The 22,748-nt window shown below is 37.4% G+C and overlaps 1 protein-coding gene across 3 annotated transcripts in view; it reads left to right on the top strand.

The window, feature by feature from the left end:
* Positions 1–22,748, top strand: part of LOC138185442 (uncharacterized) — a 139,522-nt gene that overhangs the window by 54,171 nt on the left and 62,603 nt on the right. Inside the window, exons 3-4 of one of the 3 annotated variants that reach the window (XM_069124417.1) lie at positions 9,899–10,088; positions 10,220–10,352. The exons of 1 other annotated variant lie outside the window; for it this stretch is intronic. The gene's annotated coding sequence lies outside the window, so the exon portion shown is untranslated. Of the gene's footprint in view, positions 1–1,301; positions 1,389–9,898; positions 10,089–10,219; positions 10,353–22,748 lie in introns of those variants that run through there. One more of the 3 variants, XM_069124418.1, reaches the window with a different exon arrangement.

The raw sequence follows: 22,748 nt of genomic DNA, 5'->3' as shown, positions 1-22,748 counted from the left end.
CCGACCTGTTTAATGAGATCATTTCCGTTTCTTTCTTCTTTATTCCAGTTTCCGCGTGTACCTGTTTTATCACTTTACCAGCGAGGAGAACATTCTCACCTTTCCACATTATTTCTTTGAAAACTCAATAACTATACGTAATTGCTTTCTGTCGTTTGCGTCTTCGCTCATTCTGGCAATAGAATACTTCGTTCTCCGCTTTGTCACGAACACGGCTGCGTTTTCTGTAAAACGACAACAAGTCGATACAAGAATCATTTCTCCGCGACGTGAGTCTTGTTTCGTTCGAATTTCAGGATTTCATTTAATTTCCTTGCCTCCTATCTGTCATATCAAATTGTCGTTTCGATCCTCCGATTGCGCAGAATAAGCTTGGTTTTCCTGTCAAAGTGGAAATCACTTTGAATCGCCCTGCTTAGGAAATCAATGAATTCTCATACTAGTTATAACATTATTTTTAAGGCAACTTCCATCTTTGCAACATTCATAATATCTACCGTTATATGATTTTATTAAAAAATTATCTCAAATACTCATAAAAAATCTCTATATTCCCACCAATATTTTATCAAATCCTCTTTTACCTTAATCCACAATAATTCGGAACATAACCACTTTTTCTGGACCAAATGAATGTCGTTAAAAGCAGTGCCACCCTTCAGTAAAATACTCTGTATCTTGTCCCGAAGCGTCTTCCGGTTCTCGAGATATCGTCATTTAAAGCGAGACTTAATTTGTCGCACTTCTCGTACCTGACACTCGCACGACATCACAAACCTGCCTCAAATTCGCATCCTATTGCGTGCTCTGCTCAGCGGTAAACGCTGACGCAACAGTTTTTTTTACTGTTGCTGGAAAAAAAATAGGTCACGGTGCATCCAAGAATTCAGCGCTTGTACGCTTGCACTTTGAGGCCCCGTATCTCGGCAACCATTTGAGATATCGGCATGAAGTAAACAGCGTTTTAAAAGCCGTGCATCCTATTACGTCCTAAAAATATATTCATAAGAAAATTCGTAGTTCTCCCGGGTGTATTTTGTCTCAAAGAATATCATTACCTTTACGTTTGAACGCTATTAAGCGGTTCTGAATAAATTATAGTTGTGTTAAAGGCTTCGACTGTATGATTCGTGACACTTTTTAGATTTTGCATGTTTTTGTGGTCTTTGAAAGACGATACTCGAATGTGTCACCTAATAGTTATTTGTCGGATTTGGACAATGCATTTTAGTTTCTTGATATTATTTTTGTATTTATAGTTCTTTATTATCATTATTATTATTATTAAAGAGTCTCGGTGTCCCTTTCAGGGCCTAAACGTGCCAAAGATATAATGAGAGAAGATACGAATGGAAGGTTTTGGAAAATTTCGAAACACACGATCTGAGGTAGTTTTTCACAGTGACGAATCAACAACTTTGGAGAAATTTGCTCTTCAGGTACATTAGTCGGTAGACACGTACGAATCTTTGCAAAGATAGAATGCTGCTGCAAAATTCACGAGTACTGACAGTTTGCACTAATCCTGTTTAAATGCGTAGCAATGTTACGACGAGGATCGTGAAAGAGTATCGGGATTTTCCGATACAGTTTTATTTTTGTCGCTGGTAGGTCGAACGAAAATCTTGTTTCTCGTCGTTGGTTCGCATAGCGTTCTCGACAGCGCAGCGTCGTTAAAACGACGTTAGAGACCTCACCTACGGGATATACGCAGTTATTCGCTCACCCCCGGGAAATTGCTTGTGAAAGCTTGCCGTACATAAAACCCTTTCCAGCTAGCGAGCGGCGCGGAATAAATTTTTTTTTCGAAAAGCTGTTGCGGCGATACTTACTCTCGATGTCCCCGTAGAACGATGCGGGCCGATTGATCGCAACAGAGTTTTCCATCGGACGCAAAAAACGCTCTGTTCTGTCTACCTTGCTTCTCTTTCCATTTCCTTCGCAAAATAACAGGACAAATCAGATAACGAACCGGGAATAGCCAATCGGATTTTCAAACGGGACACAATCCAGCTTGATATTCGAAAGCTCATCGTACAGAGTTCAATGAAATTATTCGACGCTAACACGTTGCTTTCTAACTTGATTTCCAGCAAATTTCCTGCCGCTTTCATTCGGTGTTTCCCGGGGATTCATGTAATCTGTTCATGAAGAAACTTGCTCGCGAACAGGATTCCAAGAAAAATCGAACCTTGTGATCCAACGTTGAATGATTTGTGCGTTGCGAATAGTCGAGCTGGATATACGTCAAGTGTGTTTTATCGCGGAACGTAGGTCGATAGGCAGATACAGTCATTACAAATGGAGCAACTGATAACACTCGCGCCCCTGTGTTTCCGATTTTGGACTCCAGTTCTATATAACTTTGCTCTACTTTCGTGCTATCCTTCGTATCACGCAAAACCTCTAATTCACTCAAGATGTACTGCAGTAGAGTGCTAAAATACTTGAACACACGACTGACTAAGGAGACAAAGATCCGTTTCAACGACTCTTTCCAACCAGGCCGACTGATAACAACGACCAAGGGACAGAGTTTGTAAGTTTAATCGCAGTTTGACGGACGTTGCCCCAATTTCGCGATGTTACGTGGTATTCTTGTTATACGAAATACGCCACGACGGAGATCGCCAAGAAGGCAGAATACCATTTCGATGGTACTTCGTCAAAACTCGTCAAATGGGAAACGAGCCCGTTACAGGAGCGTTGGAAATTATTCGAAGGGATTTCAAGCTGCTTCAGCTGCTCGGGTAACCTCCATAGAAGCCATATCCTGAAAATTGAAAACATTTCACGAGCGAATGGATAACGAAACGATGAGCAGAGTGCACTCGGATTATCGAGAAGTCGCTTGACCAGAGTTGGCCAGTACTAAATGGAAATCGGTCATTAAATTTTTTTCCACTGGTCGCAGAAAAATGCGTATGTACGGAAATTCGATGTGAAAATTTTTAGCGATTTTCATTGTTAGTATCATGGAGTTACGTGGTTTACAAAGTGAGCCTCTCGTAGTAGCACTTAGAAGCGTGCTCCGGCAGCTAAGCCCATCTCTGTTGCTGCAACTGTGTCAAACATTATGCAGGCAAGCAAAAGCCACTTGAAATGCAAATATTTGCAGCGGGCGTAATTAAAGTCCTTGTAGGTTTCAGTTGTTGAATTGGCACCCGTTGTTAGGAAAAATATTGTCCTTCGCATAAGAAATTTCTTTACAAGGTTTCTCTGTGAATTTTTGCAAATCATCGACGAGATAAATTTAAGAGTGCCGAAGAATTTTATTACTTCGTGTGTATTATCAACATTTTCAAAGATACAATGAAAGGACCTGTGAATATTTAGTGCCTTTCGTATATTTATAAATAAAATAAAATAATATTGTTCTAATATTCTTAGAACGATATCGTTGTTAGGAAGTAAATTCAAAGGGATCCGCGGACACATTCAACGAAAAATATCCTATAAGACAATAAGGACATAGAATATTGTAACAGAATTCTATTTCCATGGTGCATATCGATTTTCGTGGATTGGAAAATTGCGAGGAGGTTTGAAATAACGAGTACATGCCGTTATTGGATCGCTGTTATGGTTGCCTGGAAAAAGTACCGGTTTTTATACTCGAAGGTCCATTGAAAGGGACTTTTTCCTGATACTTGCTGAATCGCTGGCAAATTTAACGAGACACATTCTGTAGATTATACAAAAGGGAGCGTAGGATTTTGGGATATCAAACATTTTAAAAACGTTGTTATTTTTAAATCATTTGGAAATCGATAAAATCACGTTATTCGCAGAATCTTCCATTTATAACTACAAAGCAGCAATTAAAAATTGTTATATCACGAACGATGAAGATATAAATGTCAATGGAAGACAATAATACATAGATTGTGTAACATTGCAATATGTGTTTTACGTTGTAAAGGATTCTTTTGTATTTTGTTCCGTGCGATAAAAAGTATTGTTTCAGTGGTTACAAAGTTTAGAATTCGTCAGTGCAATCGAATGTTATTTACGAACGACTGCGTCTGCTGGTATAAATATTATATCTACGCGTGCACGAAAGCAAGATCTCTTTCTGGGGGAAACATGTGCGTGCTTTTTTGCGGTGCGCTGGCAGAACGTAGTTTAAAAAGGTTCGAAACGTGAACTCGAGCGAACACGTTTGACCATTTGTCGAGAAAATTGGAATTCCTTTGGCAGAGAACGCGTGGCGATACAAGTGAAATAAAACGTTACAATAATTTGCAATTTAATCAAATAAAGAAAAGCATTATCGCCGATGTTCATTCTCTTTCATCGTTTGGTTAATTTTACGCTTGAATACTGGAGGGAACGAAACTTTCAGTTCCACTTAAAAATCAACGATTATTTCTCCGCCTTAAAATTACCCATATAATTCTTCAAACCAAATTGATCCATCTCGGAACAAGAAATTGCATTAGTATCTCATCCTATCTGCCCTAGCAATTTTCTGTGAAACCAGAGGAAGAATCTTTCGTCATCTATCTTGACGCGATGCAAGCTATCTTTGCAGGCCGACTTGGCCTGACCTGTTTTAATTTTCAATTTCCACGGGAACAGGAAGCAACAACCACTTGGCTCGATAGCCAACCTTCAACTCCAGAGAACCATCTCGTCTCGACAATTATTTTCGAAGCGGTTACGGATTGCTGCGATCAAGTCGATTAAATATTAGTAACGCGAATTGATCGTGATCTTCGTTCGATTTCCAACGCCGCGTCAATCGGGAGAAAACTGGCATTGATTTTCTTTCCACCTTCCGGTTGGACCGGAGGTGTTTATCCGGGAACCAAGGGTAGGAAATTCGTGACGAGTTGGGGAGAACGAGCGGAGCAACACCGGAGAGACATTTCCATCACAAAAACGGCCGCTTTCGGTGGATCAAACCGGGAGGACGCCACTCGAATATGTATGGGGCCGAAAGGGGCCATCGGTACTCGACAGCCCTCGTTCGGGATATTCATCAGGAGTCCAGAACTTCCGTTTCCTCGAGTTCAGGTGCTGGATCAATTCATCGAGTGGAGATGAAGGGGTTTATGGAGATGAAGGAAGTTAAAATTAAGATGATTGCTCGCTGGGATTTTTGCGAAAGAATGATAATCTTGAGTTTAATATTCTAGAAGATTTAAATCAAACAATTTAGGGGGAAATTTTAATCGTCTAATCTGTTGAGCTTTCGACATTGAGAAATCAGATGGAAGAACAATTATCGAGCCGGCGATTGTGCAATTATTTTAATTCGTCGACGTTCGCAACGATGGCAATTGGATGTAATTTTTACAAAAGGGAGGAAAATTGAGAAGTGAAATTGAAAAAGGATTCTTGGTAATTGTGAAATTATTTTTATTCACTTATTACTGATTATTGATTATTCACTGTTGGCTGGGATTTTTACGAAAGAAGAGGATTTCACATTTTTTAAACAGTAATCTTGAATATAATATTCTACGAAGTTTAGAATAAATATTTGGGGAATCGGTATTAAATTATCAAGATTGTTACACGTTGAATTTCCAATGGAGAGAAATTGAAACGACTGAAAAATTCTTGATAATTGTTGAAATTCGTTAATGCTTATGGCGATTCATTTTTTAATATCGCTTCTTACTACTTCCGCAAACAATCGTACAAACGAGGTAGAAATTCCAGTGTTGTCTGCCATTCCGCGTAATAGGATAAAGTCAAAAGAACTCATAGCATGGAATTGTTTTTCTACTTACCATTGTGCTCAATTCGATAAGTAGGGCATTGGAACAACATCGCAATGAACGGGCGCGGTGTTTCAGGACCTACTTGGAGAATTCTTTAAATTAAATTTTCTCGGTGCACCACTTCGAACGTTTACGTAATTTTCATTTCTTCCCAATAACAATCACGCGTATACATTACAGAATATCTGTTCCCGTTAATCAACGTTTTCCAAGCAGTTGGTTAAACACGAAAATGCAAGCGCGCGGAATAACGCTCTCGAAAATATATAGACGCAGTTAAAGGATTTTCCAACGTGATGCGCTCTAATTCCTTCCTACGTTCGAATTGAAATCAGCGAATTATTTCGAATCATCCTGAAAACTTGAAGAGGAATCTTTGCGACCACGATCGTCGGCGAATCTCTCTCTTATTCTACTTTGAAGAAGTTTGGGATAAAAACGTGGCGTTACGAGGACAAGCGTAAACATTTTTGAAAAAGGATTTTTGAAAGGAAACCGTGAACGATTTATCAAAAGATCAGATTACCTCAGGGGGACGTGTTACTTGTGCTACAAAACGTTCGAATTCCGTTCAGGACGTTTCTGTATGGTCATCAAGGATGGAATATCGTGGTCGTGGAGGAGAAAAAGGCATGAGTTATGTGGGATTGCCGTGACCCTCTTGAAATCGTAACGCCGAATCAATGGTCCTTCGTTTGGTTGGCCAAGTTTTTCTTTTCTCCCCCCCGACCCCCCTCCCCACCGCCTTGGGATTTTTGTTGTGACTCGAATAAAATTGGAAGGATGGATGACGTATAACCGAATATAACTGCGAAAATCCGTTGAGTGTCCAAGGGAAAGGTAACAAACAAAAAAATTCCTCTCGATAGAATGATTTTATCCGTGTATTAACCGTGAATGTCGAGAATCATTAAATTGCTCGAAACTTCAGGGACAATTTCACTTCGTTTTAAGGATATATATATATATATATGTGAAATGTTTATATGTCTTTTGGTATCTTTGGAAGTTGACAAAATTTAAGAAGCATGTGAGAAGACAAAATGGAAAGAAAATTTGAGATTTCTGTAAGAGTAGAAGTTTCTATGGTGTGCAGTTATGTTGCTACGTCGGGTTCTGGAAGTTAACGTGACCGTCGTGCGAAATCCCAGTATGACCATCGAGAGAACGACAATAACCTTGAGGAACGAACATTTCCCAGACATTACCGATCTCTTCATCGATGTATCGTACTATTTTCTATCTTCTAATACCCAGTGGAACGTTGAAATACCTTCGATACCATCCACGATTTAGTATATTTGATACTTTATATTTTTTTAATAGTATTGCACAATACTGCTTTTTTTCTATTCGGTATAAAATAATACTCACGTTTCGATGTTGAAATTATACACTGGCTACACGAAAGTTCAAACACTTATCATAGAAATATTTCATATATATAATTGTATGTGGTGTATAAAATATTTTGAAATATCGTTAGCACCGTGGTGAGACATAACTATCGTGATTGTATTGGTAAGATTTAAAACCAATCTGGAAATGTATGTAAAAGTTACAAAATATTTATAAGATATTGCAAACATATATCTATTGTTAGTAAAAAATTCTTAAAAAATCTTAGATGATCTATAAGGTTTTGATTTTATTTTATTTATCTACCATTCTATTCTTGTATCTTATTAAATGATTTGATAAGTTTCTTTTTATTATATATTTGTATTTTATATTCATAAAATGAGAATATACAAGTGTTCGAATATTTTTGTAAGTCAGTTTTGTTTGTTAATATGGCATATTCTTGAACGTATTCAAAGGGTCAAGGCTCTATCTGTATTTTCGGCGTTTGAATTATTTAAACTGACCATGAATGTTATCGACATGATCGTTTTTGGAGGTATTCCGGCATCCTCGGTTGTTTCACGTTCACAGCTGATTGAAGGCAATTTAATTTAATGCGCATTCAATATTTAATCCACTTAATATTAATCGTGATAGAGCTCTCGCCGCTTTCATTATACCTTTCAACCGTTTCATAAATGGAAAATTTCCCATCTACAACGGAACCGGTGTCGATTTATCTCAACGTTACAGTCGAATGCACGCACAAAAATATTGAAAAATGAAGGAACATCGTTTCCAACTCTTTGGTACACGATACAAAAGCTTTTCGACTGTGAAAAACAGATTCCTCTTTTATTTCCCATCATTTCAAATTTTGCGCAATAATCGATTTATTATATTCAAACCTAACTTTATGAACTTCTCACTGGCTCATAAAAATGTTCGATTTTGTAAAAATATTTTCTGAATATATCATACGTATTATATAAAACATTTGGAAATTTCATCAGCACTTCAACGGTTGTCGTGACTATATTGGCAAAATCTGAATCGAATCTGGAGATTTGTATAGCATAGATATACAGGATATTCATTGCAAGTATACACTTCCCCAAGATCAACAAAGATTATACTCGTAAGCCACAGTATTTCGTGAGAAGTTTCAGCATTAATTATATGTTTGTCTAATTTCTTACTAAATGCACGTTTGTAATAAATGCTTGTAACTTTTAGATGTTACGTTCTTGGATGTGTTTCAAACTTTACCGATATAATCATATCGCCCGTGTCTAGGTTAAGGTGCTAATGAAATTCCAAAAAGTTTCGTATAACATTCGCTATATTATATTCGTCTTTAAAATTTTCAATGATATGTGTTCGAATCCTCTTGTGGGGCATTGTGTGTTAATATCAATATTGAAAGGTAAATGGAATTGATAGAAAGGCGAGTTTGGTCAGTCGTGGAATTGGTTTTTAAATAGAAGATTTACGATAGCTTGTCTCCATAATTCGTATAATAATAATTCGCATCGAACGTCGTTGACAGCAAAAAATTCGACAGAAATATGTTCGCGAGTCGTATAAACGTTAATAAATTTTCATTCGATTCGGTCACGTGCATCACGATATTCGCACAGGTCGAGACAATCTGCGACGAGCAACCGTTCAGAATTTATTGCCGGATCTCCGAGCGGGACTACGTGCCCGTGTACAACTTTATCAGCTTTAAAGGCGGCTTCGAGCTGATATGCAGTCCAAAGTAAACATAATGCTTCGCGATTATAATCAACTTGTTGGATTCGAGTATTCCCGTTCCACGAAAAATCGCCATACGTTTGGCGATTTTGTCGAACTATTCGGAAAGTTCGTAGAGAAATGTAACAAAAATTCGAACTTCATGTATTTTGATAGATCAATCATTCTGTGGAACAATATATGCACCGTTTTTCTTTTCTTTTTTGCTCACATGATTTCTCTCTTTGGAAAACGATCGGAATTTTCCATAAAATTTATTAGGGACTGAAACAAATAATACTGGAATTACATTTGTTAAAGTGGACATAGAATTGATGTATTCTCCACACCTGTCGTTGCCTCAAGCAAATCATTGTTACGTATTGTGATATTATTTTGTTATTTCTTGTTCGACTGCCGGGTGATTCCGGTGCATAAGAGCGAAGTGTGAAGCCCATAACAATTATAGCGTACGAAATATTCCTTTTTACTTGCTAAATTACAACAATATTTAAATATGAAGAATATAACGGAGGAATACGACATGTTACATTTTTCATTTATTACGGAAAAAGTAAGTTTAAAGTTCAGCCGTCAATCAATCTGAAGTTACCAATATTATTTTTCTATTTTGTGTCAATGCTAAGTACATGTTTTTCTATCCTCTTCATAATTTTAAAAATATTGCTTGTCATGATACCTTAATACCCTCTCCTAATAATTATACTTTTGTTTTTGTATAAAATTTTAGCTGCTATTAGCTACTAATCATATTAAAATAAAGTTTTTTAAACAAAAAGTTAAAATAAAAGAATGGGAAAAAATGAACCTATAAAATTTTCTCCAGTGATTTTCATATGTGAGATATTAATTTATTGTTAACTTTTTTTAGTTTCCATTATTCTTGACAAGTTCCAAATAAATTTTCATTTGTTTAATCTCACGATATACGCAAAAAATATATTGATTACGAACTTTCCGAACAACCTAATTTTTTCTTTGAACCAATTCTGCTAATACCAAATAAAATGAGGATAGCTCGTAAAAGGTTGATGATTTGATTAACGTGAAATATTTTTCTGTAGACTTTATGTGGTCGTAGACGAACCAGTTCTCGACACTCCGTCGACTAGGAGCGGAAGTAGAGATTCGATACGAAAAAGCAGCTATTTCGGGGAAATTAGTAGCAGAGGTAGCGAAGAATTTGAGGTCAAATCTTATTTTACTGAGGATGTACCGTCGACATTGATGTTGTCCGATATTGAGATACTGCAGGTATATAAAACGCTTATGTTAGAAAATTGGAGAGTTTATATGGAGTTTTATACACAATAAAATAATCAAACATCGCAAAGTAGAAGTAATGGAGCTACTCGTGAAAAATAATCAAATTTATTGGGTTTTAGTGCGCTCTATCTATCTTAAAAGAGTGTGACGATGATCCTGGTGTATCTTTTCGTTATTTATTCGTGAATACACCTCCGTTACACGGACGTGAATTAAAAGACACGGACAGACAAATGAAGATTTTGGTGAAGGGTAAGTTGTTGAAAGATGATTACAAAATGTTAGTATAATTATTCATTTCAATTACACTCTCCATCATTTGATATTATTAATTCTAATTAAATATCTATTGTAATACAAAATCTGATATTTATCAAACGTTATAACAGGTTAATTCCACGACAAATTTTTAATTTTATGAAAGATTTATTTCATATCACTAGCTGTACTTTGGACATCAAAGAATGAAAATATAATAAGGTAGATTCGTAAACAGCAAAGAGATTGTAAAGTCACCTGTATTTCTTCTGCTTTCTTAGTTATTTCTTTATAAACTTCCTCGAGATGGACAGCTTTGTCATTATTGGTTTTAAATTTCTATTATCTTTCGTACGTAGCTTCTAACAGCAAATATTCGATCTCCTATTCATATTTCCATTAGATTTTTACATGGAAACGAAGTTCGATAAAAACTCGTTCACCGCGAGCGAAATCCAAGTTTCGGGTAAAAGTTTCTTAATTTGATTACCACATTCGAAACGAAAAGTGTCTGGTTACCATTATTCAGCAACATCCATTCGAACGTATCGAATTGTGGCTGTGGTGCACGTACGCAATTGAGACTCCGCAATCAGCCAGAAGTGGCCAATCGTTTTTACAGCAAGTGCCATTTTTCCAGCTGTAGCAATTACCGGCTAATGCATCCCGCTAGTGCACTCACTAAAGCACATTCATCAGAAAAAAAGGAGGAAGGGGGGAAGTAAAATAAAAAAAGAAGAAGAAGAAAAGAGTAAAAGCGAAAATCAATGAGAGGACGAAGGGAAAGATAATAAAGAAGAAAAAGAAGGACGCGATGAGGAAGCTACACAAATTGAGAGACATAGGTTCAGTGGCCACGTACAGTTGGAGTTTCGTGTTTACAGAAGTTTAATTGCGTTTACTTACATGATTAATTGTGGATTGTGACATCATCACGAGCCAGAACTCGATGTCGGGTTAATTATTTGCCTTTCATTGAGCGTTCTACTTCGCGAAAGGTTGTACCAAAGCATTCTTGTTGCTCTGAACTCGAGCCCTAGATCGTTCCAAGTGCTTTACTTTCCTTCGTGCCATAGAGGGAATTAAAGATTTTTGTTGCGCCGTCCTTCGAGATCGGCCCGCGTTCCTTGTATTTGCTTTCGTTTGATTTCGTTGCGTTGGTCGAGGCGATATTCACGTTTCTGTGAACGAGACGTATATTTCTTAGCTTTTCTGAGGTCGTGTAACTCGTAAATGGGGGTGGAAGGAATTAATACTGTATTTAAACTAGTTTTGACAGGTGTCTTTGAATGCATTTTTCTTACCTGAAAACAGAAAACTAGAATTCTCTTGTATTTTTTAGATAGCTATATTATTTTTTCACGTTCTTAAACTAGATGAAAAAGTTAGTTAAAAAGTACATCATACAGTCTAAAGAAATAAAAAGAAAAAGAATCTCAATCGTGACAATCAATTCGTTATTGTGTCTATTAGAATAGAGTATGGCTTATTCAAATTAATCGCAACACATGTTGTTCCGGTAATTAAATTTTTGTATAATTTTTTGTATATTAAAACAATTTCGTCTAAAACAGAGAATTATTTTGTGTGATGTAAGTATTTCTTTCAGTTCCCCTTTTTATTTACTAATTTTTCTTATAAGCGGCCATCCTCAAACGAGAGACACACCTTTCATTAATCAAAAATCTATTAAATTATTAGTTTCCAAAAATCTATTAAATTAATCGACTAATTAGTTTCCAATAACCTATTAATTTAATCGATGTTCTAATAATCAAAGTTCTATCATATTAACACCGGAAGAAGATAATTAATACCCCCGTTGCATCCTCCTCGTTTCCTTTGTAGTTTAATAACATCGTTGACAGTCCTTCTTCTCACGAAAATCGGAAATTCAAATGAAACATTTTACACCCTATAAGACGAAAAGCCTATAATATTCTCGAAATTCCAATTTATGATTTCCTACTATTACGGACGAAGAAAACTGGCAGACGGTGAATTATTAAAATTTGATCTGTCTGTGGAAGCTGGTTTAATTATGTATAATATGTACATATATATATATTATGTATACGTATATAATAAACCGGAGCAAGTTTATGGGGGATCCGTGTAACGAGGTGAATCTCGGTCTGGTCGAGATCAGTCGATCTCTCGTAAAGGAATTTTACTATCGGCTTCTACCCAAAGACGTGCGATGGATTATCCTGCGTTTTCTTATCGGTACTCTTGGCCGCTTATCGCGGCAGGAGGCAACGTACGGAGGCTCCATTTTAGTAACGATCCGTTTGTTCGCCTAGGTTTCCCACGGCCCAAAGCGAAGCCTTCTCACGAACCGTTTCCGGAAGTGAGAAACATCCTCTCTCAGGCCACCAGCAAGGACTCGAAGAAAAGAAGAAAGTAAAATTGTGTCGAGTTTTTCTATATCTTCATTTCATTTCTAATCTTTCGATTTCTATGCGAATAGTTAACGAAGTCGATAAATTCACTATCTGCGTGAATAAGCTAAATGTGTAATGTGATATTGTTGTAAAAATATTTTGTATAAAGCTTGGTATATAAAATAGGAAATTTAAATTCCTTTTTGGAATCAGTTTGGTCCAAGATTTCGGATAATTTTGATCAAGAGATGGAATAATTAACGAAAGTCGGATAAGTGCAACATTATTAGGAAACGTAAATGAAATAAGTTGCATTTTATTTTGCCAAGGTACAGAAATATAGTGGAATAGTAAATACTTTACAGAGGTGCATTATAATCTAAGAATAGATTGGAATAACATAAATTAGAAATGAAACGTTGCGTTAACACAATATTAGATTTCAATAAACGTATACACAGGAGAGAACGATATAGATGACCCAAAATGATTTCATTGTCCAGAATGCAGTCTCGTCAAGGAGATGAATTTAAGATAGACTTCAAAAACGTATAACAATTCTTATATGAGCCAGCACATGAGCGTGTTGCTACACTTGCGTCGCTCTAATGATCATTAAGGAGCCTCAGAAAAGGTCGACGGGTCGTACAAGTACCGAAACTTTGCTAAAGTATTTTCTGCTTTCTTCTTGTCTTTTATTTTTTAAGCGGCATCCCATGAAGTTTCTTCGATTCTTCTATTTTCTCGCGCGTGTGTTTCTTTTCAAATTGTCGCGATTTCACGTGTGTTTCTTTTCAAATTGTCGCGATTTCGCGTCCACATTTTAGGATATGGTAAAGTGTGTATTTGAAAAAATAATTCGACTAACACTACGGTGATGTTATTTGAGTCAGCAACGATATGTTGTAGTATGTAAGAACTAACGAAATTGCATTGCTGAAGTATGACAATTACAACTAAGAGTATTAACTGTATTTGTTCCTTTAAGAGAGTTAAATTAAAGAAGTTAAAAATTGTTCATAACCGAATTTAGTGAATTGCAAGACAAATTACTTACCTTCATTAAAATACCCTTCTGGCCCAAATAACTACTTCAACCTAGCATACTTTGACTTTTTCATAAAGATACTCTCATTTTATCTCTTCGTCAAACCAAGGAGCCTGTTTGCTTCGTGTGTCAAAGATGATTCATTCAAGTTTCAAAGCACGGATATCACCGCGCGTGTTGTATCATAGTTTCATCGCTCCTGTATGCAGGAACAAATTTTCAATCCAAAAAGATATCTAGCGAAAGAAAGAGGGAGAGAGAGAGAGAGAGAGAGAGAAAGAAAGAAAGGAAAATCCTTTTTCCGTTTAATCTTGTCTGCGAGAGGAACAAATAGCCGGTAACCTTCGCGCGGTGAATCGCTGGGAGAAAACCGGACGTGTTTTAAGTCTCTCGGTTGGATGGTTAAAAAATGTAAATCGCGTTTGGAGCGCAATTAAAAGTTCAAAGGTGGTAAACCCCTGTATCGTGTCAGGTTTTTTTCGCCAAGAGTAATCAAAGCTACGCGTGTCTACGGGATAAAAGAGAGGATGTACTTTGTTTTCGCGTTTAAGTTAGAAAAATGTGGCTTTTTAATATTAATCGTACGAAGTCCCGCGCGATTTACTGAAACTCACCGCAAATGGAATAATCAGAAGTTTCGTTTCTCCGGAAATATTTTATCCCGTGAGATCTGTAGTTTTCGAAGCAGCGCTGTGATATAAAAAGATTACGTGAATTTATAAAATTCAAAGCGTCACGTGTGCTAAAACTCACATTAATTACCAATGCCTGTTAAACACGGGCGCTTTTCAATTTTTAACATATTTCCATACAACGTGACGAGAATGGCAGTCACTACGCGATGTTGAAAAAGCGACCTTTGATGTGATAACTCGCTTCGAAAAATTGGAACCCGTCGTGAAAATTACAGGAAAATTTTCTCATTATTTACCCTTTAAACGCATCGAACCTTGCGTGGTATTTCGCGCATCCCGTGCGCTCTGTACGTATGTGCACAGAACGTGATGCAGTGATTAGAGACGCAGCGTGACGTCAATGGGCCAAAGTGTCTGTCCTTGTTAGAGTAGCGGTTTCTGGAATGTTGCGTTCACGCGTTCGAATGCACCCGGGCCCGCTCTGGGTTTCGACGCGGTTTGGCAGGGAATTCGCCAGTCTGTGTCCTCTCGTCTTTCATGACGGCAGCAATTTAACGCGTGCACTTTGATCCCCACCGATGGCATGCGCGTTGCAACGGGATTACTCGTTTCGATGCGACAAATTCTCTGAATTTAGCCGAGAAAATAAACTGTCATTCGATGTGCGTGATACAATGGAACTTTTCGGTTGCAGTAGCTATTTTTCTACAGCCGAAAAGCTTTTCGTTTGTTGAAAAGAATTCGATGGATGTTTGCGTAACGTGAATTTGATTTGAAACTCATATGTTTCCTTGATTATACTATAATACCTACCCTTTGCGCCGTTTAGTCGAGCTCCAGTTTGCCAAGAGAAATTACGCTTAACTGACTTATCTTGCACGGAAAAGTCCTGTATCTGATAAGAATGGCCACTCTATGTAATTTCTCCCGGGACACGGTATTTCCTGTTTATTCTGACCGTCTATGGGGACGCTGACGCGGTTATGCCTCGATAAACGTTATACGGACTGTGCAAGGAAATTGATGGTATATAGGTATAGTTAGATAGTAATGCCACAACTTTTCGGACGGAGGATCTTTATGGGAATTTTACTAGCTATCTATTATGTACAATTCAAGCTTTTTGCGAAAGTGGAAAAGATATTGTAATTAGGAATGGATACATAGAATTATTGATAATGCATATAAATTCCAATTGTGAGTTTTTTGGGGCTAGGGAAATTTTATGAGGATTTTACTGACTATATTATTTACAAGTATGTTCGTGGTTGTGTTTCTTCTTGAAAACATAGAAACTACTTTAATGAGGCATGAGTATTTAATACTAGAAATAATGTATGTAGACTACAGTGTTGGGATTTTTGGTGCTATGTAATTACAATGCTGATAAACTTTTATAAGAATTTCATTAGTCAGTGATATATGAAAATAAGGCAAATGTTTTAATTTGAAATGCACCGATGGTGTACAGTAACTGTTAGAATTTAATCTTGGAATTAAGATTAATAAACTGTGGAAGACACAATGTTTGTGTTGAAACAATACTATATGATTTTTATTAAACAAAGTTTTAGTAAAATACAAGTAAACGTTATGAATGTTGACAGTTGGCTAGTTATTCTCAGACTGACTAAGTGATCCATGGCCCTTGAAAAGATTTTGAATCCCCACTCTCTATGCAGTAATGAGTGTGACCTGTGTAGATGCTTTGTGGCGGCACGTGTCACGGAACCTTCCAGCAGCTTCGCGATACAAAGCGCTATGCCGTCAAAGCGCGACACCGACGTGCCGAATGTTCCATCCATATCCTTATACTTCTTCCGCCGAATTCTCGGAAGAGCATGCACGCGCTAGCAGCCGCGGTACATCTAACGAACGCACGCTAGTGGGGATAGCGCTGGGCAACGAAGGGAAGAATCCGATCGATCGATCACCTCATCTGTACGCGATTAATATCGTTGTATTCCAACAGTAACAAACATATAAATTGCAACATTTTGTTTTCATAACCCACATAAAATATGTATTGCGAGTCCCTGAATTAATACCATTACATTGTGGAATGAGATATTGTTCAAAGAGACATTGAGATGATTGTTCAAAGTGAAAACAGTATTTTAAACAAAAGTAAATTTGAAATGTATGAACAACAATAATCATGTGAATTAAATAAATGAAATTATCAGAAGAATATGTATCAATTTACACATGTACTTGTCGCTGTAGATATTAATGCTGTTGATTTCTAAAATTAAAAGAATTGTATAAAAATTTGATTAGTCTGTGATATATTTATCGTTCTGGATATTTATAAACGTCAAGCAGATATTAATAATTAGAAATGAGTATCAACTATATATATGAATGCCAATATTTAAATTTTTTTAACTAATCCAATTTATCAAGGATTTTACTGGTCGATAATATATTTGCATTTCTGGTTATTTGTGAAATAAAAGTTCGACAGGGATTGTAATTAGAGAACAAAGTTGCCAAATGGCTGGGATTGAAATTCGGCGTTGAGGAATTCGTGGACCGTGAACATTTTGCCAGCCAATAACCGTTCGAGTTTTTCGCGAAATCGAACCGCGTAAATTGTGCAAATTGGACCAGTCGGAATTGGTCATTCAGAATGTCAGTCGTTGAACATAAAGGCTGACTCTTTCGCGATTGAAAGAGATTATTGCCTTCATCAAGAATTATTATCCCTTTGAACCGTCTCTCGTTTCTTATACGATGGATTTTGTAATTATTCTCCTTCATTGTCATCGCACTTTTAACAATCGAATTAATTCTATGGCTTCTCGTTAAATTTCATCTTTCCAATTTAAGCATTCCATATAACTTGATTCGATTTGAGAAAAAAAACCAAATTCCCTTTAATTTAAAAAACGCCTGGAGTTATTCCACGTTCAAGGATATTCTGAGAATATAACATTCTTGGTTTCTTAAACTTAGACTGTTATCCCACAATTTGTCAAATTCACAGACAGAGTATTTTCAATGCAAATATTCTCATTGTAAATAGGGTAATGAAGAAATTATCGGCTGTTCAATTAGCCAAGCGCTTGACTCTATCTAGAACCACTTTCCTTCTCGTTCGTCTGATTCGATTTCACTTTGTTATCGCCTTTAATTCGATGGAGCAACGCGAACAGCCTCGCAATCGACGATACTTTCGCCATGTACACGCGGTGAATTCGTTGTTCGCAGTTGGCTGGTTCTTGGATTCGCCAGACAAACGTTGTACCATCGGGAAATATCAGGACCACGTGCGATTGACTCGCTTGTATCGCCGTAGAAACGTACCATAGCTCCGTCAACAGTTGCTAGTGACATTTTTACAGGGAAAAGACCGCATTTTCGTTATTCGTTGCAACGTTCGCCATGATTTTTCGTTATCGTAGTGAATTTTTCGCTTCCTCGACGTTTCAACATCCGCCGGGATTACCAGAACGCATGATCCGCGTAAACGAACGTGGAATTTTACGCGTTACAATTTTCCACTGTCGCGAAGCGAATTTTTTCTTATGCAAATTTCAGTGTGCGTGTTTTCACGAATAGCTTATTTCGTGATACACGATTGATAAAAGGTGAAACAATAAGTGTTATCTTTTGGTTTTTAGTTAATTTGTTTTTTAGTTAGCTTTTAAGATATAAGGCTCAAATATTTACATATTGAATAAATTTACATGGAATGACGAGTGTTTATCTGCCGGTTTGAAGCTAAACTAGGTTGCAGGTCTTTAAGCGTAAACTTCGCGGATTGTAAAATGCAACAGTGAACCGAATACAAAAGGTGATATATCCCATAGTTTAAAAGTTTACAGCTGGGAAACGGCGATGAGTACGAAAGTACGTTGCTGCCGTTATGAAATGCACCGGTAGGTTGAATAATCCGGTACTTTTAGTTGGCACTGTACACTGACCGTGTTTTGCAAAGCGAGGTGCAGTAAATTTTCATTGTTGTCCCGTTGCATACAGAACGAATGCATTGTGTAATTACAGTACGTTTTGTTAATACAAGACTTGCCATGGAGCCAATTTCGGTATATGTTTCGGTCGAACAATATTTTTGGGACGGCAAAATTCTACCAAATGATCCTGTTTGAAAATGTAATAAATAATAATGCACGACTCTGAAAAACTGTCGATTTCTCGATTCATTGAATTGTCTTCACATATAAAACCAAAGTTATACAAATTTTAAATCTTTCTAATTACCAAGATTTGTCTTCTTCTCGAATATACATAGTGTAGATATAGTATATATATAGCATATTCATAGTGGCAGTAAATGGTATTACGCCAAATAATAGCAAGTAATAAATTAATATGTAATAGCGCGTAAGCTCTTGGGAAGTAATATTGTACATTTCTCAAATTATTAAATTAAGTTTCTGTCAAACTATATCGTCGAAAACAGCGACAAAATTGCCTCATATAATTCTCAGTAATAGTTAATAAATAGTAATTCATGATGATGATGCGAAACGAAATATTGCAATACACGAAATTTTCGTTAACTTTTTAATATAATTATACTTGACATTGAAGTCGTATAAACTCTAAATTTATTAAATTACCGAAATTTGTCATAGCTTGGTAAGTTAACTCGACGTCATTCTGTATAAAATTTTATTAAACAATTTCGAATAACGATTTAATATACAATAACACGAAATTCTGGGAAACAAAATAATCACATCATTTCCCCAAATTATCAAATTACCAAATTATGTATGCACATTATTCAACATCTAAATAATGAAGATTCCACATTTCCTCGCAGAATTGGTTTCTTTGTCGCTTCAAACATTTACACAGCGGTCACTTTGTGTATGGACACAAACGTAACCAAGTTCTGACAATCATGGGATTTCCTCCCTGAGAAAATAGCTGGTGATGTAGTTTCCGGTTCGCCAACAGTGTAGGGAACCACCAATGTCACTTGCACGCCATCGAATCAATAGAACCGTCCAATCGCTACTTAACGATTTGGACAACCGCAAGTGTGGATCGTTGCCTCCATATTCCAGCGGAATTATCGAATAAGGCCCATTCATGCTCGCAATTCCATACATGCATACTCGTACATACTCACCTACATATTCCATTCGCAATATATTTCGTCCACATACATGCAACAGACAATGCACGAAGCTTTTGACTGTCGTTCGTGATCGGTTTGACCCTCGCGAAATTTCAATTATTAGGCTGTACCAATCGGTAACAAGATAAACGGGCGGCGCATCATTCGAATTTAATTTGCAACGCGAGCTGATTTAATCTCCCTCGCGGCGTGATCGTGTTCGATTCGACGCTGCGATTGGCTCTGCCGCTATTAAGCTGTACGAATCGCCATACTCGCCGATAAAACGCGACCAGGGGATCATTTTAATTACGGCGAATCGCGCTCGATATATTGTAAGCCGGTACGTTCTGATTAGCCTGCCAACTTCGGTTTAATTCGACGCCATACGCGTAGGAGCGCGCACGTGGGTTGTAGTTGGACGTGATTTCGTGGCATGTGCGTGTGATTTATGAGAAATTGATACACGGTATACGGGCGTCGGTCGCGTACGGAGAATTAGGAATAAAGAAGTTGAGCCGGAGAGTCGATATGGGTATTATCGAGGAATAAAATGATTTCAAAGTGGCGAACATATTATCGATTCTCACGATAAAATTTTGAAACTCGTTTTCGAACAATGGAGCGAGATCCCACGTGACGAAACTTTCCCCATTCTCGACACGCACGCCAAGAATTTTATGAAAAATTCATCCGGAGAAAATGAAGAATGACCGGCAGTCGCGCGAAACTGGATTATCGTATGAATCTCCCCTAAATTTTGCCAGAATAATCTTTTCATTCTTTTATACTCGGCTATGGTTCTATCCTGGAGGAGTCGAAATTAGTTTGAGGATGGCGGGTATAAAGCTTGGAGAGCACCGTTTCATTTTAACTAACACTTTCTCCTTCATTCTCGATGATCTTCGTCCATTTTATAGTTAACGCACCTTAATTTTTTACTGGAGCATTCAGCTCGAGCGCATCGCATAAGAAATTGGCTCGTAAAAGAAATATCCACATCTGTCTTGCTTGCATTCACCACGATTACACCGGGACTAGTGTGTTCGTTCTTCTTGCTGCATGTTTTCATTCGTTTAATGCGTTTCTCTCAAGTATATTTCCCCTTGAATGAAATATTAGATGGTTGATGATTCCTCGCGAATTACTCGTGTTTACGTATCTGGATAATTTATCGATCGTTTAATCAAACGAAAAGAATTTTTTGGCCACAATTTCTCGAGAATCTTATCGCGTGCAGACGATGTATCGTGTTTTGGAGCCACAAAAGGGTTACAAAGAATCTTAGTAAGAGGCGAAAGATTCTGAGTCTTGTCGTGTAGATAGGAATCTGTTTGTCTGAGAATTTCTGGCATAAAATTCTTCTTGGCGCAACCACGTCTTCGAGATTTCGATTCTCCTCGTGGATGATTCTCAGGTTGGTTGCTCTTTTCTTCGATATCTCCGACTTTATTTCCGTTTGTGCACGTTTCTCTTCCAAGTCTCGTTATTTTGAAGAAAATATAGATACGACAATATCCTGGGATCAATATCGTGGAAGTCTACCAAAATTTTAGATTCTCTCGTTGCAAGTACATACTAGTCTGTAGATCTTGAAAATTCGAGGACGTTACAAAAATTTTCCTTGTTATACATATCGTCGTAACTTGGTAGCGGCTTCGTACAAAAGCTCTTCTTCTAGTAACCTTACGTTTAGTAAGCGCACGCTGCCTTTTTCTCAGCTGGAAATTTTTCAAATTGGTCGACCTGCCGCTACGAGATATTCATACCTGCCGGTTAAATCAACGCAGGCAAAAGGAAAATGACATACGGTGGACTTTGGGGTGCGTCGAAATACTCTGACAAATTTAATTGTGTCGATAAAAAGATAAAAGAGCCGAGGAAAAATTCACGCATCAGTCGAAATGGCGAAAATATTTTTGACGCCAGGCACCAGGGATGAAACCTTGTACATAGCCGTTCGCGAGAAAAATTCTTCTCGAGTTCTCTCGCCGTATGTCGGCACGAATTACGTCGTTTGCAGGCTGACTTTTTTTTACAGGACTTTCTTCTGAATAAATAGTGCGCCGCTACGGCTAGATGATCTTCAGGCACTCTGGAACAGCAGACTTTACAGCGACCGGTCTGTGAAGTTTTTGCATGCCACTGTTACAAGTTGGTAGCACCGCTTTTTGCCACGGTTCCTCGTTAAAATTTAAACGCTCGAACCGTCGAAATAAACGTCGCTATTCCTCGAGCGACTCTAAACGCTGCGTGATAGCACCGCCTCAAGCATCATCGAATTTGGATTGCTTCGTGCCCGAGCAAATAGAATTTTTAACGATGCAATCGAATACTTTGAAAAAGTTGATATGAATAAACTTTGTTGAAACGTTAGCAACATTTAAAAGATGAATTTTATCTGTTCAATCAGTGTCAATGCGATAGCCACACAATACATGAATCTACTTGAATAGTCTCACGAAAGAGTAACTAATTTTGCACACATACACAATAAAATTTATTTTAAACTCTCTGTAAGTTGCATCAAGATTACACGATCCGTCCTGAAGATATCTAAAACAGCTGGTCAGGCATCGCATCAACAGTAGGGGCTACTGTTCGCTCGTAAAACTTCCTTTCTCGCGAGGGAGAGAAATAGAAATTAAACGAGGAAATTAAGGAGGGCGAAACGAATAGGGGAGAGTTTAAAGAGCAATGGTATCCCTCGATTTTCTTCATGCCATAAAGATGACGTATTTGAGGTTATAAGCCTCCTATTAGTTGGCGGTAATTTTGATAATAGCCACCTTCACCGTGAACCTTCGAAAATCGTTTCTGACGCGATCTACGTTTCAGTTTCTATTGAAATTAAGCTCGTTAAAAATTCCATTTTATATTAAAATGGAAAATTAAAAGAAGTTCAACTAATTCGTAGCCAAAGGCATAAGTTCCATCGGAACCAACCGAAATGTTCAGCGTTCCCGTCTCAAAACGAATAATTATCGTGCTCCATGCTTAATGGATGCACTGTGCGAAACAATGCCACGGAGGAGAGTATCGATCGATCCACGCAGCGTTTCCTCGTCTGATTGAATATTTTCTATTGGAGGAGAGTAATTAACGCCTGCGGCTAGCCAAATGGAGTATTCAGGCTAACGGGAAAAAACGGTGCTTTTAGGATTATCGAGGAATCCTAGTAAATAATTCGCGCCTTTTCAAGGCCATCTGTCGTGGGTTTGATTACTGTTA

The sequence above is a fragment of the Bombus flavifrons genome, chromosome 12, assembly GCF_040668555.2.
Source record: "Bombus flavifrons isolate JBK064 chromosome 12, iyBomFlav1_principal, whole genome shotgun sequence".
Taxonomy (NCBI): domain Eukaryota; kingdom Metazoa; phylum Arthropoda; class Insecta; order Hymenoptera; family Apidae; genus Bombus; species Bombus flavifrons.
This window is presented reverse-complemented; position numbering and strand designations above follow the sequence as displayed.